This window comes from Lissotriton helveticus, chromosome 3_1, assembly GCF_964261635.1.
Source record: "Lissotriton helveticus chromosome 3_1, aLisHel1.1, whole genome shotgun sequence".
Classification (NCBI taxonomy): domain Eukaryota; kingdom Metazoa; phylum Chordata; class Amphibia; order Caudata; family Salamandridae; genus Lissotriton; species Lissotriton helveticus.
The window spans coordinates 1,273,497,465-1,273,510,854 of record NC_136061.1 but is presented as its reverse complement, the minus strand read 5'-3'; the positions used below and the strand labels follow the sequence as shown (position 1 = coordinate 1,273,510,854).

Sequence of the window (13,390 nt, the reverse complement as noted above, 5' to 3'; positions counted from 1 at the left end):
TCCCCCACCTTGAACTTCGACCCCAACCCCCTAGATTTTTCCCTTTCTACCACCTGCCTCATTCCTCTGTCCTCTGTTTTCCCTCTGTCCTAAGCTATTCTGCCTGCTCCAACCCTTCCTGCCTGCCTCAATCCCGTCCAAATCTGCCACCAGGAAAAAACCCTGTAAAGGCGTTTTTTCTGCCCCCCCACCCTATTTTCTCGTGATTTTAGAATTGAAATATAGACTTCTATGCATTATAGCAGTAATAAAATCGTAACTCTGCTTGCTACAGAGCAAACTTTTAATGAGAAAAAATCCCAAATAAAACCCAATAGCACAAAAATTCAATCCCCCAGAAGGGAAAGCCGCTTATGCAATCCCTCAACCCCACGGATGTAGCCCCAGAATGTAAGATAATTTGTCTTTAATATTCACAAGGGGGTATAGTTCATTTGCAATAAAAGACAGGCGAACCCCATCCGGTCATAAAAATTGAAAATAGTCTTTACCAATGTCATCATGTGATAGCCAGTTGATATTGTTTATGATGCCGAACTGATGAAGCTCTCTATTAAACTTGCGCCTGGCTCTGTCAATAGCTGAAAACTTTTCGGCACCCCTCCAAACTTGCCTTGGAACCAGAGCAGTGAATATGATTTTTGTAGAAGGCCATGATGTAACAATTTTTCCAGGTCCGCTTGAACATCAAGCAGAAGGCCTAGGCCCGACAGTTGTACCAGATCATTCTCACCCAGATGAAGCAGCAAAATGTTAGGGGATGGCTTAGAAGAAACCAATTCGGATAAACTGGGCAACAGCTGACCCCAACCACTCCTACCAAACCAAGTAATTTCAGTGTCCTCAAAACTAAAACCCAAATTTGACCCATAGTGGCTCCTCTCAGCTTGTATGGCCGCCCATCTCACGAATGAGTGTCCGACGATCCAGACCTTCGCCAGGAATGCCGGAGAAAAGATTTGACTACCTGGAAAGAAACAAATGTTAGCAAGACCAAAATGATGTCTAAAATTCATTGAAATCTCTAACATATTTCAAACAGCAATTTGATATCTAGCGGCCCAATCTTCGCAGCTGCTGAAAAAAAAAACCCTTCTGACAGCTTCTGATGGTGCTCCTATCCTAAAAGAATGGGTACCAAATTCTAAAGCGTTAACACCTAATAAAAGCAAAGATTTTCTCAAGACCGCTAAAAGCTGTGAAGCGATTAAGGCATATCCATCCTGATGCTGAAAAATAAAATTATAATTTGGATAACTTTTAAACTCTTTAAATTGTAACCAAGCTGACCATGGGCACAGCGGACCGCCAAGCTTCTGCAACACCACAGTAGCCCCTTTACCTCTTTGGTCCGATTTGGATGATTCTAAAAGAATACTTAGTGAATTTGGTGAGGTTGACATATTTTAGCCCTTGAAGAAAGGATTTTCCTAACAATTCAGATACCCTAAAGGCTCCAAAGAATAACCATAACATACAAAGTTTAAACAGGGAAGCTTCAAATTTGGAATAACAAAGTGTAGGCAGCGTTGGTATAATAACCCCCAGTAAGGAAAAAGATATAGGTTTGCAAAGTACAGTGCCCTGTCTCTTTTTAGACCAACCTAGCAAAATTCTCCTTCCCAACTCACCCAAAGAGGGGGTCATAACCCCAAAAACACTTACCATAGAAAGAAATGCTTCCCTGCAATGGTGGTAGCAGATATATTCCATATTGCTCAGAACAAAACGCAGGATGTCATCGTTACGTAGTAAAGAGCCTACTTGACCATTGTTACGACAAGCCGCACCCGACTGGATACATTCCGCCCAAGCCCTTCTGTAAGCTAAACGTGTGCTGATAGCAAGATAGTGTTCCGCCAACATCTTTACCTTCAGTCTGCTAGAAACCACGCCTCCTGAGGAATTTGAGTCTTTTCTGGTTCTGCTGTGGGGGCCAAACCACGGAATCTGCCACTGAGAACGAGAACGCATCTGCTATATTATTGTCCAGACCAGGGATATGCTTAACTCTAAACGTTCTATTAAACATCCAGCAACCCAGCATAAATCTCTGCAACAATTTAAGCAGAGGTTCTCTTTTGCCTACTGACCATTCACCAACTCAACTACAGTTTTATTGTCGACATTAAAAAAGCACTGACTTGTTTGCCAAAAACTTGCCCCCAAATTGTCAAACCTACTATCAGGGGTATGAATTCAAAGAATGCAATACTGCAATTCTCATTAACCCACTTATGAGGCCATGGTTCTGCGCACCATTTCCAGTCCCAGAAAAGTCCAAAACTGTTAGCTCCTGACACATCGGACAAAAATTTGTACTGACCATAGAAAGCGTTCATCCAAATATCTGATAGGAACACTGTTGACGCTTTTTAGGAACATCATCCAGACCTCAAAATCTGATCTCATGGACAGAGACACTCTAACCCTGTGATGATGTAATGAAATACCAGCCATAGCAAAGCCCAACCTCCGACAGAAGGATCTCCCAGCCTTTACTACCTTGCAAGCAAAGTTTAGGAGCCCCAATAACCGCTGTATCTTGAATAGAGTAAGCTTCGGTGACATCTTAGCATGTTCCAAAATTTTCACAATTTCTTGCACTTTAATGACTGGCAACCTGGCCTCCATTTTCACTGTATCAATCTCAATATCTAGAAATATGAGACATGTATCGGGTCTTTCTGTCTTCTCTTTAGCCGGAGGCACACCTAACTCTTGCATCAAAATTTGAAAAAATTGTTGTGCCTTGTCACATTGTTGAGATCCTTTTTTGCTGACAAAAAGAAAATCGTCCAAATAATGACACTTGTGTATGACCTGACCTAAATGAGAAAATCCATTGCAAAAAAGAGCTAAAGTCTTCGTAAAGCTGACAAAAGACTGCACAACCCACAGTCAAAACTTTGTCAATGAAGAAATGTCCTTGAAAATGTATGCCCAGTAATTCAAAGTCTTGTGGATGAACTGGAAGTAACCTGAAAGCGGATTTAATATCGCATTTGGCTAACTCCGCTCCTGAGCCGGCCTTATTCACCAGATCAAGAGCTACATCCACTGATGCAAACTCCACCACAGTGTCTTCTTTAGCGATAAAATCATTCACGACAAACCCTGTGGCCAGGATAAATGTTGTATCATGCACAATTCTCCCTGAGTCTTTTTAGGAACCACGCCCAAAGGAGAAATGATAAGATTGGGAAGAGGCCAAGAAAGGAAGGGGCCGTCTATCATACCCTCAGCAATTTCAGAGTGTAATTTATGAGTAATGACCTGTGGGAATTGCTTTGCAGATTTCAAGTTTTTGGGCAAACCTGCGTTGTCTAGGACCCTGATGACTGAGCTTAAAACCCTCCTTAAACCCCCCACTCCAACTTCAAAGCTTTCTCCCTGCAAGGATAAAACTGAAGCCAATAACAGAGCTTGGGGATATCAATTGGTTTAATTGCATTTGAAGTAAGGCTGGAATGGGGTGCCCCTCCCTCTCCCTTAACTGATAGGGGAGCCGGATGCTTGTTCGCTAAAACATTGCAAAACAGCGTGTCTGCCCCCACATTTAGAACATTTGTGCCTGTATTTGCATGGATTCTTCTGGCAGAAACCCCTGTTAAAATTCCAGCAGGCTCCTGTAGCTAAAGCTGGAGATTTTGCCCAAGTGCCCACCGCTCCCGGGGTGGGTCTGTTAAGAAAGTGCAAAGGAGCAATAGCAAGCCCACTAGCAGTATGCACTGTAGGGGGAGGCCTCTGAGGATACATACATTGCACCCTTAATTCGTTATCCACCTCACCCCAAGATTTTTCAGGAACTAGGACTAGACTGGCTCTGAACTCTTCATCATAATGTAGCCAGGCAAAACCTCCAAATTCTGACTGAGCCTTTCTAATGGTTTCCAAGTATTTGAAAATTGAAACCCAATGATCTGGAAACCTTTCGCAGTGCACACTGCAAAAATCAGAAAGGCTGAGGTTCAAGAATCAATATTAGTGGAGACCCTGGGCCTTTTAGCTAGCTCCCAAGCCTCTTCCCTAGAATCTTCTTTAGATTGAATCTCCCTATGCAATAACTTGAACACATCCACATTTTTTCTTTGGTATGCTTGTTAAGATGCGAACCTAAGGGCATCAACAACCGTTTTAGACCTATGGCTTTGCCCTTACCGTCCTTCTCCCCTTGAGAATTTGTGTTAGATGCCAACAATTTGTCTTGAATTGTATCGGGTTTAGGAGAAAATACGTTCTGTAACCTTGAAGGAGGCTCACAACAGCAACAAACCTTAGTCTCTGCGGCCTTACTGACAACCCAGTCTGCTTTACGTTTCCTAGAAACTGAATTAGAATGAATATTAATCATCGGTTCACCTGCTTGACAGGGCTTGTCAAGTGTTGAACGCTTCTTCTTCTTGGCGCCGTAAGATGCCTTGGAATAGCGCTCTGCTCCTTCCAACTCCTTTCATCTGCAAAATATTAGCTCTGGAAATCTTGTTGGTAATCCCCTCCTGTTTGGAAAAAAAAAGGCTTTAAGACAAGTCTTTCTCGCTAGCAATCTCACCCTCTTCCAAATCAGATAACTCATCGTCACCATTAGCATGATCCCCCTGACGAGCCCAACTGCTGGATGGTTGAGGTTCATCACCCACACCACCATCAAATTGTCTCCAGTTCAGCGCTTTTTTGAACTGAGAAAGTTTGTGGTCGGGTAAAGGCGTTGGAAAAATCACTTCAGGATTTTCCGTGTGGTTGCGACGAGGTGAACAGGATGCTTGAAACCTGCTCAAATGCGTAACAAAACAAACTACCAGTACTGCAAACTTGCTCTGGGGTAAATCATCACTCCATAGTGAAACAAAACACCATGTTGACAGGACTCCTTTTTCTGTCTGAAATTAATTTTTTATATTTGTAATTTTTCAAAAAACACAATTTTGTAAATTTTTAACACATCACTACATCAAGTACAAAAATTAATCAATTAGTTGAATCAAACATATACAATATAAAGTTGAACAATAAACATTAACAATCTCCTTTCACACCTTCCATACACACATTCTTACCCAGACCAGCTTTCTGCGGCCTTAGGATTTTTCAAAGAATGTATTAATACTTTAAAACTCATAATACACTCCAAGGTCGTCCCTAAAAAAAAGTATCAATCAGTGTCAGAAGGATTGACAAAAATGTATGTTGTGTAAATAATAAGTATGAGTGGCTCTAGTGAGTCTGGGTAAGAATGTGTGTATGGAAGGTGTGAAAGGAGATTGTTAATGTTTATTGTTCAACTTTATATTGTATATGTTTGATTCAACTAATTGATTACTTTTTGTACTTGATGTAGTGATGTGTTAAAAATTTACAAAATTGTGTTCTTTTTGAAAAATTACAAATATAAAAAATTAATTTCAGACAGAAAAAGGAGTCCTGTCAACATTGTGTTTTGTTTCACTATGAAGTGATGATTTACCCCAGAGCAAGTTTGCAGTACTGGTAGTTTGTTTTGTTACGCAGTTTAGTGAGGCTTGACCTTACTGCATAAGCCCAAACCCTCGTCTTGGTTTCATATAAACCTGCTCAAAGGCAGTTCACTGCACGTGATGCCATTTTTCAGCCTTGAAACAACGTTGGCCTGCAAGCCGCCATTTCTTGTAGACATAGGGGGGTCTCTTAATATGGTCCAGTACCGCAGAGCTACTCGTATTCTCATTATCAATCCACACCCACCTACCCCGCCCAGGAGGCTCGCTACCCGCTCTAACAGAAAATGCATTTTCGCCACCAGCCTCATAGGCTAAAGAACTAACCTTAGCCTTCAGATTAACAGGCAAGCTTACACTGTTTAAATCAGAATTTACCACAGAATGGCTTCTTGGAAAAACCTTTGAGGAAACCTCAGTAGATAAAGCTGCACTATTTAAAGATAAATTGCTACTATCAGAGGAAATTACAGGAGAAAGGGGCCTCTCGCAAGAACCAGAAACCCCAGCCTTAGAATAAAATGTAGTCCCAAAAATAGGTATGTCACGTCTGGTAACTAAATTTGAAGAAAAATTCTCCTGGACATTACCAAAACTGTTTAAATGCAACTCGCCACTAGATGGCGCCAACGCATTACTGTCATCCCAAACAACCTCTTCAGAAATTCCAGCTATACTCTTAAGGGAAGCTGGTTTTCTGACACACTTTCCCCTGATTGAGTGTGTGCGAGCCCTCCCCCTACCCCTCCCCTTCTCCACATCGAGGAAGCTGGCTGCTGGACAGAGGTAAGAGAGGGGGCTCCCTTTGCAACTTTATTCATGGCACTAGTAACTTTTACAGGCACAACTTCAGGAGAACTGTCAGACAAGGCACAGGCAACAACAGCAGCAGACACGACATCAGAGAAAGCCCTTTTCTTAAGTGAAATACCAGTCTAAGCCTGACCTAAAACACCAGGGGCTAATAAATCCTCCCTCCCAGCCTGGCACAAGACCTTAAGAACATCCCTCACTTTATCAGAGGCTTCAGCCATCTTTATTAAATAGAAGCAACCTCCCGAAAGGCTAGACAAATTTACAAAAGCGGGACAAACACGGCTGCGCTGTCTCCTATCTTGCCTCAGGTCCCCCAACTGGCACTAATTAGAACACAGCGTTTGAATACGCCACTTTCTAAAGCAGGTGCATCACCTTCGAATGCCACCCCCAAGCCCCCCATTGTGTCTCCTACGGCCCTGCTGCAGTCGCTCGTCAAACACTAGAGCGCTCACCTGCAAGAGTATGTTACTAGACGGCGCCGTGGCGCTTAACCTATTATCATTCTGTCACTTAATCTAGTCATACTACATCACCTGCAACGTAAATCTACATATCGCGTCAGTCAATCCCCGTAGGCCCATACCCTCAGTTTAACTATCACCTGATCTTCACTAGAACAGCTCTTCGAGATCTTATTATTTTATAGTGACATGCTGCCTGGCCTTGTGGAGAAGTGTGGCTCACTGGTTAGAGGAGGCAGACCTGGAAGCAGAGGTCAGCCCGGGACCAGGGTTCAATTCCCGGCTCGGCGGGGTCTTGAGTCCTAAAATGTCCATGGGCTCGACAATTATCGCTCCGGTGCCTACTCGATTCACGGGTTCACACTCTGCGACTCTGGGCAATATCTTGCTTAATCTCCACAACGGCCCCTCGCGGCGGGATGCCTGGCTTTCACCTTGCGGATACCCTGCCGGGGTTATCTCACAGGGGAATACCAGGACGGGTTCCCTAAGCAAGCGCTTAGAAACCGCTTGGTGATTTGCGCTATATAAATTCCTGTACATTTACTTATGTCACCGCAAAAGGCTCAGGCGTGCTTCTAATTATTTCTCTTTATCTATGATCCTATATCTCTTCAAATCTGGCACCACCCCTCGAATTTACCAACTGAAAACTCGTACCGTGTGTGTGCGTATTTACTCAATATCTTATATTATGCCTAATCTCTGAATCCACCTCCATCCACTTGGAAGTGAGCACCACAGTGCGCCTATCATTATTATGTAATGAGAAGTAGACCCGTGAGACCAATCGCATGCAAATGTTTTTTTCTTATATTAACCCCGTACAGTTATATTGAGCATCATGTACATTCTGGCCCAGAGGCACACTAGCTACACCCAGCTAGTCCTGTTCACATGCATCTTTTGTTATATTTGTCGTTGAGCATTACAATACATTTATGTGTCGTCACAACTGTACATGATCTATTTGAATCATTGTATGACTCCTTTCAGAACAGCATTAATTTGACTGATTCATTTACATTTCAATCAAAAACACATGACACTTAGTGCATACCCATCAGTAAACTGTGTGTCTCCCAGGGTTGAGTATTGGAGGGTTCAGAGTGATTTCCTCCCCTAGAGCACTGCAAGAGAGCAAGGTAATATGCTTTTTAGCAAGACGTGATTCAGGAAGTGCCTAGTTTTAATTCACCCAAGCACGAGAATAAAGTTCAGATATGTGGGCGTTCATCTGTTGTTTTTTGGCTCATGTCCTGTTACTGGCCACCTATATAATTCCTTAAGTCAACTTTCAAGAAAATTCTGACCGGTTACATAATTACATGGAAATATTGTCCAAACAAGGTCCAGGTGATCACAGTATTTGCTGAGGGCCAGCCACAAGCTTCACAGTCCCTCCCACATGATCTGCAGTATGACCCGGACAACACATTTTTCCACATGCCACCTAATTGCCGGATATAAATCAATTTCTGCCTAAGAACTTTGTGGAGTCTAGGTCATCATACATCTCTAGGCTGATGAGGCGCAGTTATATCTAGACGCCTCTAGCTTAAATGACATCTTCACCCTCATCATGTTTCAAGAAAATTCAGCAGCGTATGCCATTTAACTTTCTACCGAGAAATCCTGCGAAACAGAATTCATCCTCATTACCCCTACCAAAAACGCTTTTTTATATGTTAAATGAGATGCGTACAGTGTTGAATTGCCATTGCATGTCCTTGCAGTTCTGTCCGGTGCTATGATTCTCTGGTCTCGACGATTCCGTCATTGATTGGACTATGTTTTGTATGTAAATAGTGTCACCTTTAGTGTGGATGCCAATAGTATTAATGTTTCTTTGGTGTGGTGTAGTGTGTGATGCCTAAGGTCTTTACCAATTGACAAATATGCCATCTGAAGGACTAGTATTAATGTTGCCTGACTAGAGGAGTGTGTACGAAGTAACTGAGTTGACAAATTTGATTGTTTACTGAAACGCGTCGGCATATCCATCAAGAGCCAAGTATCGCATTCAGTGTTCTTTTGATTGAATGAAATGGACATTGTAGCTCTTGTTATGAATTTGTTTTCTGTTTAGGAATTGGAATTAAATAATTGATTTAGTGAATTGCACGAATTGCAAATTGATGAATTGTTACGTTTGTTGGATGTTTTTGATTTTTTTGATTTTTTGTAAATATTGCTGTGTTTATTGATGTTAGATCGAAATGTACTTTGCTAATCAAATAAGAATGTAAATATTTTTTGACTTGTGTATTTTTCTCTGTCATTTGAAAAACTTTTTTCTAGAAAACAAATGAGTAAAAGGTATAAATAAACATACCAGACCGGATTTAATGAATGTGTTCATTCGGTCGTTATATAAGTCATACTGGAAGTAGTGTGAGAAGGGGGCATTTTTGAATGTGTATATGTAAAACGGTCCAGTCCTCCCTCAGCTCCGCTAAGGACCTAACTCCTCTTGTTGCACTCATTGAGGCAGCTGCCTTCACATGATGTTCATCTAGCTTTTTAACAGACCTGTACATTTTTTCTGCTTAGACACCTCAAGCATGAGGTTGTAAGGTTTTTGAGTTTTGTATTTTGAAACTTGTTTTACGACAGACAAACTGGGTATGTCCGATGTATAAGACTATTTTGGTTAGATTTACAGATGTGGCCCCTGAAGAAGGGAATAACGTTGCCCGAAATGCATCGGGAATGATGTACCTTTGTGTTTACATTTGAATGGATGAACGCAATTCGTGGAAACTTGGAAAAGTCTCAATTATATGGATCGATGTGAATAAAAAAATGTTTTTCACAACCGAAGTCATCGGTTTCAACACCTTTTGTTACAACGGTTAACCCACTACGTGGGGCATAAAGCTGTGCACACGGGGACATCTCCTACACAGGAGGTTCAACTTCAATATCCGTGTGTGCAGCAGGAGCAGCGCCCTCGGTATTCCTTAATATGCCGATGCGGCGTCACCTCGCGCCTACTGCTGCAGCCAGGCCGCTTTGACCAGGCTGTCAACCCCCTCCACGGGCCCTAGGCCTCCGCTCATCAGTAGGTACTCCAGGAGGTCATCTGCAGCCCATAATAGCGATTGTATCTTCTTGTAAGGAGGGCGTGCAGGGGGGCCCAGTGAGTCTCGATAGCCTAAAATGGCCCCTGTGATCGTGAGGTTTCCGAGGTGAGCACTAAGATGCACCAGCCCGGTTTGGTTTACTTGTCTCCGTGGTGCAGCATCCTGGCGAAGGGCGGCAGCATTCAACAAAGCTTATATGGTGCAGTGAGTTCTTGCTGTCCAGATTTGGAGGCTATTATATTTGCGGCCTGGAACCTGGCTCATGAGGACTGCCAATGTCTGAGCTTCACTGATTGTCTGCGTGGCCAAGCCCCGTTGATGTGAGTTAAGCCCACTTCCATTGCAATCCTGCTGTGTCTGATGTTTCCTGGAAGTGCATAATAAGGGCCATAGATGTTCTGCAGATGCTAGGCTGCCAGTTAAAGAGGTGTTCCAATCAAGAGGGAGAGAGAAGCAGAGATTCATTCAGCTTCCAAGGATTTGCCTTTTTAAGATCAAAGGAGAAATAATCTCTTTGCCAGTAAACCAGAGTCTCACAGGGATTGTATTGGAGACCCTCAACCACAGAACCACTTTGTGCAGTATATCTTGACTTTACACAAATGTGATTAGGTGGATGGTATCATCATAGGTCCTGTTACTTGAGTGTTCTGTTCTCCAAGTGATCTACTGTCCTCCACCTGGAGTAAGACTGGCTGGGTTTCGACAGTTATGAACAGAGGTTAAAAATATCTATTTTCCTGTGTATGGTGATTTCTCAAACAGAAAAATGATGCGGTTAAAAAAGATGGCGAATTGAAGTGGGTGAGTTAGTGATCCATGACACCTAGTGAGCGGTCGACATGTTTCGGCCCAGTGTTCCCCCTATTGGTCAAAACTGGACAGAAGTTGACAGCTGAAATAAAAGTTCTCCAATAGGTATTTCTTGGAACTTTGTGGTGAATCGTGTATTCGTAGCATGTGTTTGTTGCAGATAAACATCCTATGCACACTCCTGCCATCTAGTGTTGGGCTCGGACTCTACAACTTGTATTTCTCAAAGAAGCCTTTGATTGCTGATGTTACGTTGAGACCCCTCCTCTTTGAGAGAATGTGCATGTTCAGCAGCTCCATTGTTCGCTGCCTGTGTGGCTTCAACTCGAAGAATCCAACTCTGCCTTGTCATCGGCAGTCGTCCGATTCAGTTTTCAGCGACCATTCCGTTTGGATCTGCTTTAACATAAGAGCCTCTAACAAGTTCCGCAGAGAATGTTTGTCTTAAGGTCATGGAAGGTAAAAAATAGGCTTTTCAAGAAGTGCCCTCGATGTGGGGCAAAATATGCATACTTTGACTTGCACAACGTCTGCAACCTCTGCTTCTCGCTGTGGCACAATGAGCAGGATTGTGTTGCTTACGGCCTGTTCAAGAATAAGAAAACCTTGCACTTCTGATGGGACAGACACCTTGCTCATAGCATGAAGATGGTGGTGGAGGCTGAATTATCTGCAGATGAAGAGCAGCAGCTAGAGGGAGAAGACGTTCCAGTGGCACTGTCTTGTGCAGTCTGCACTACTTCGCTTCTGATGACTCAAGCCAATATAAGCAGGAAGACCATGACAAGTCTGTCAGCTGTGTAACCTCCAGAAGGACAGACTGCATCTGAATCAGAGCCCAGGATGAAGACAACAGCACAGGTCGTGATTATTAAAGATCCCCAGACCCCGCATTGCAAAAGACTACTCTCACAGCCCTCCCCATCGCCATGGTATGCCTTAGCTCTTGCGTTCTGGTTGACACAGAGTGTGCCTTGTAACAGAAACAGGATGAGACTGCGCTTAATTCTGATTAGACTACAGGCCACAGGGACAGAAAGGGAAGCAGCACTCCGTCCTGACAAAGTCATCTACGCATGCGCAGCGTTTGGCAGCAACAAAACCTTCAACGCCCCGCCCTCATTCGGGACTCACTAAACGTATGGCGTCGATGCAACATGCCCTGTCGGAGCCAAGCTATATGTCGACTCCAAAGAAACCTTGAGAGCACAACCATACGTAGATTTTGAAAAAACACGCCCGCTTTAGTTTCCCATGTTCTAATAGAGCACAGGTAAAAAAACTGATAAGGACTTGGAGTCCCAAAAAAGTAAAACCAGAACCACTACGGATATGGAGGGAACTGTTTCATAAATCCTTCAAGAACTAATGGTTAAAAAAATTCTCTAACAGAGGAACATTTGCCTGAGAGAACCCACAAAACGGAATAGGCTGGACATTGAACTACTCCAGCCTCTTTCAAAGAAGAAGAGTATGGAGCACAAGGACACCAGTCGCATACTACTTGACATTACACAGCCTCCACAACCTATTGTATTTGCATTCAAACAGCACTTGTTACCCCCTGATGGGGTGGTGAAGCTCTTTTTTTGTTGAGTAGCATGCTACTCCGGAACCCATAAAGGATTAGTGGTGAATTAGTATAGTGTAATAAAGTAATGGTGGATATTAGTCAGTTATTTGGATTGAGAAGGATAGCTGAGGGATCAATCAATCACTGCATTTCTAAAGCGCGCTACATTCCCGTGAGGGTCTCAAGGCACTGGGGGGAGGGGGGGGAGGGGGCTGCTGCTACTGATCGAAGAGCCAGGTCTTGAGGAGTCCTCTGAAGGCCAGCAGGTCCTGGGTCTGTCATAGGCTGGTAGGGAGAGCGTTCCAGGTCTTGGCGGCAAGGTAGGAGAAGGATCTGCCGCCGGCTGTGGTTTTCCAGATGCGAGGAACTAAGGCGAGGGCGAGGCTGGCAGAGTGGAGGCTGCGGGTGGGGTATGAAAGCGGAGTCGGTCATTGAGGTATGCAGGTCCGGTGTTGTGTAGCGCTTTGTGTGCGTGGATGAGGAGTTTGAAGGTGATCCTCTTGTTGACGGGGAGCCAGTGTAGGCCTCTCAGATGGGGTGTGATGTGGTTGCGTCTGGGGACGCCGAGGTTCAGTCGTGCCGAGGCGTTCTGAATTCGTTGTAGTCGTATTTAGGAGCTTGGTTGTTGTTCCTGAGTAGAGGGCATTCCCGTAGTCGAGTCTGTTGGTGACGAGGGCCTGGGTGACGGTTTTTCTCGTGTCGGGGGGATCCATTTGAAGATCCTGCGGAGCATTCGGAGGGTGTTGAAGCATGACGCGGAGACGGCGTTGACTTGCTTGGTCATGGAGAGGGCGGAGTTGAGGATGACCCCCAGATGGCGTGCGTGGTCGGTGGGTTCCGGGGCAGTGCCTAGCGATGTGGGCCACCAGGAGTCGTCCCAGGCTGATGGGGTGGGTCCGAGGAGGAGGACCTCCGTCTTGTCTGAGTTCAGCTTCAGTCTGCAGTCCTTCATCCAGTCGGCGACAGCCTTCATTCCTTTGTGGAGATTGGCTTTGGCGGTCTTCGGTGAGGGAGATGATCAGCTGGGTGTCATCAGCGTAGGAGATGATGTTGAGGTTATGTTGTCATGCGACGTGGGCGAGCGGTGCCATGTAGATATTGAACAGCGTCGGGCTGAGGGACGCCGACGATGATCTCTGTGGTTTTTGAGCGGAAGGGTGGGAG

General features: G+C 44.2%; 1 protein-coding gene and 1 long non-coding RNA gene across 2 annotated transcripts in view; one reads left to right on the top strand and one right to left on the bottom strand.

Moving 5' to 3' along the window:
• The window catches only part of JAM3 (junctional adhesion molecule 3), a 349,693-nt gene that overhangs the window by 147,099 nt on the left and 189,204 nt on the right, over positions 1-13,390 (top strand). The gene's annotated exons all lie outside the window — the stretch shown is intronic.
• Positions 426-6,587, bottom strand: LOC144824938 (uncharacterized). Its single transcript, XR_013609192.1, has 3 exons — positions 6,488-6,587; positions 4,363-4,499; positions 426-967 (listed from the first exon to the last, which is right to left on the bottom strand). It is a non-coding gene; the product is annotated as an uncharacterized LOC144824938 (long non-coding RNA).